The sequence below is a fragment of the Marmota flaviventris genome, chromosome 4 (genome assembly GCF_047511675.1).
Source record: "Marmota flaviventris isolate mMarFla1 chromosome 4, mMarFla1.hap1, whole genome shotgun sequence".
Classification (NCBI taxonomy): domain Eukaryota; kingdom Metazoa; phylum Chordata; class Mammalia; order Rodentia; family Sciuridae; genus Marmota; species Marmota flaviventris.
In genome coordinates, this window is record NC_092501.1 from 52,489,668 (window position 1) to 52,491,896 (window position 2,229).

Below are 2,229 nucleotides of genomic sequence, written 5' to 3' on the forward strand. Positions count from 1 at the left end.
TCTTGCTTGATCACTCTAATAATTTGAGGAGTATTAAATGGGAGTGGGGAGAGTAAACAGCCTTGTCTTCTTCCTGATTTTAGAGAAAATACTTTTAGTTTTTCTCCATTCAGGATAATGTCGGCTTTAGGTTTGTCATAAATAGCCTTTAGAATGTTGAGGTGAGTTTGTTCAATCCCTAGCCTCTTCAGCATTTTTAAGGTGAATGGTGCTGGATTTCATTAAAGGCCTTTTCTGCATCTATTGAGATGATCATGTAATTCTTGTCTTTAATTCTGTTTAAGTGGTGAATCACATTTTTTGATTTGCATATGTTGAACCAACATTGCATCCCTGGAATGAAAACCACTTGATCATAGTGTATTATTATTTTTTTGATGTGTTTTTGGATGCAGTTTGCTAACATTTTATTAAGAATTTTTGCGTCTATGCTCACCAGGGTATAAACATCTTTACTTGAGGCATCTTTGTTGGTTTTGGTATCAGGGTTTTATTGGCTTCATACAGTTTATTTGGAAGTGCTCCATCCCATTCAATTTCATGGAGTAATCTGAGGAAGACTGATGTTAGTTCTTCTGTAAAGATCTGGTAGAACTCAGCCGAGAATCCATCTAGTCCTGGGTTTTTCTTTTTTGAAAGGCTTTTAATTGCTGTTTCCATTGCATTTCTTGATATTGGTCTGTTTGGGTTTTCTGTGTCTTCCTGATTCAATTTAGGCAGGTCATTATATGTCTAGAAAATTGTCAGTGTCTTCCAGATTTTCCAACTTATTGGAGCATAAATTTTCAAAATAGGTTCTGATAATCCTCTGGATTTCAGAAGGGTCTGTGGGTCTTTTTCATCTCTAATCTTGTTGGTTTGGGTCTTCTCTCTCGGTTAGTTTGGCTAAGGGTTTATCAATCTTCATTATCTTTTCAAAGAATCAACTGGGTATTGTTTTCTTATTCTCAATTTCATTAGTTTTGGCTCTGATATTAATTATTTCCTGTCTTGTATTGGTTTGGAATTAGTTTTTTTTCTAAGCCTTGAGGCAGACTATAAGCTTATTTATCTGGGATCTATTCTTTTTAAATGTATTCAGTGCTATAATTTTTCCTCTTAGAACTGCTTTCATACTGTCCCAGAGATTGTGACATGTGGTATCTCTGTTCTTGTTCATTTCTAAGAATTCCTTGATTTCCACTCTCATTTCTTCTTTGATCCACTCTTCATCTAAGAGAGTATTTTTCAATCTCCATTTGTTTGTGTGGTTTTATTATTTTTCTTGCTATTGATTTCTAGTTTCTTTCTATTATAATCTGATAAAATGCATGGGATTATATTGCTTTTTTTTTTTTTTTTTTTGGTATTTGCTTTGTGGCCTAGAATATGGTATATTTTGGAAAAAGTTCCATGTGCTACTATGAAGAAGATAAATTCAGCTGTTTTGGGGGTGAAATATTGTATCTATTAGGTTCATTTGATTTATGGTATTATTTAGGTTGGATATATCTTTATTGATTTTATGTTTTGATGACCTGTCTACTCGTAATAAGAGTGTGTTGAAATCATACAGTATTATTGTTTTGGGGTCTTTATGGGGTTTTATGTCATAGAGTATTTTTAAAAAAAATATAACTGGATGTGCTAACATTTGGGGCATAAGTGTTTATGATCATTTGTATTTTTGTCAGATTGTTTCCCTTACCAGGATGTAGTAGCCTTCTTTGTCTCTTCTTATAGTGTCTTTTGATTCACAAAAGTTAAATATTTTAATGAAATATAATTTGTCTATTTTTTTTCTTTAGGTTATTTGTGTTTTTGATGTCATATCCAAGAAACCATTGCCTAATCCAACATGAAGAAGATTCATACCTATGTTTCCTTGTAAGATTGTTATGGTTTTAGCCATTGGAATTTAGGTCTTTGAAGTACTTTGAGTTATTTTTTGTGTATAGTATGAGGTGTGGCCCGTACCATATAGATGTACAGTTGTCTCAGTACCATGTATTAAAAAGACTGTTCTTTCTCCATTGAATGGTGTTTGTATCCTTGTTGAAAATAAATAGAACATAGATATATGGATTTATTTCTGGATTCTCAGTTACATAACATTGATTTACAAGTCTATCTTTTTTGCCAGTACCATACTGCCTTAATTACTGTAGCTTTATGATGTTTTGAAATCAGAAAGTATGATGTCTACAACTTTGTTCTTTATTTACTTTGTTTTTTCTATCCTAAACCTTT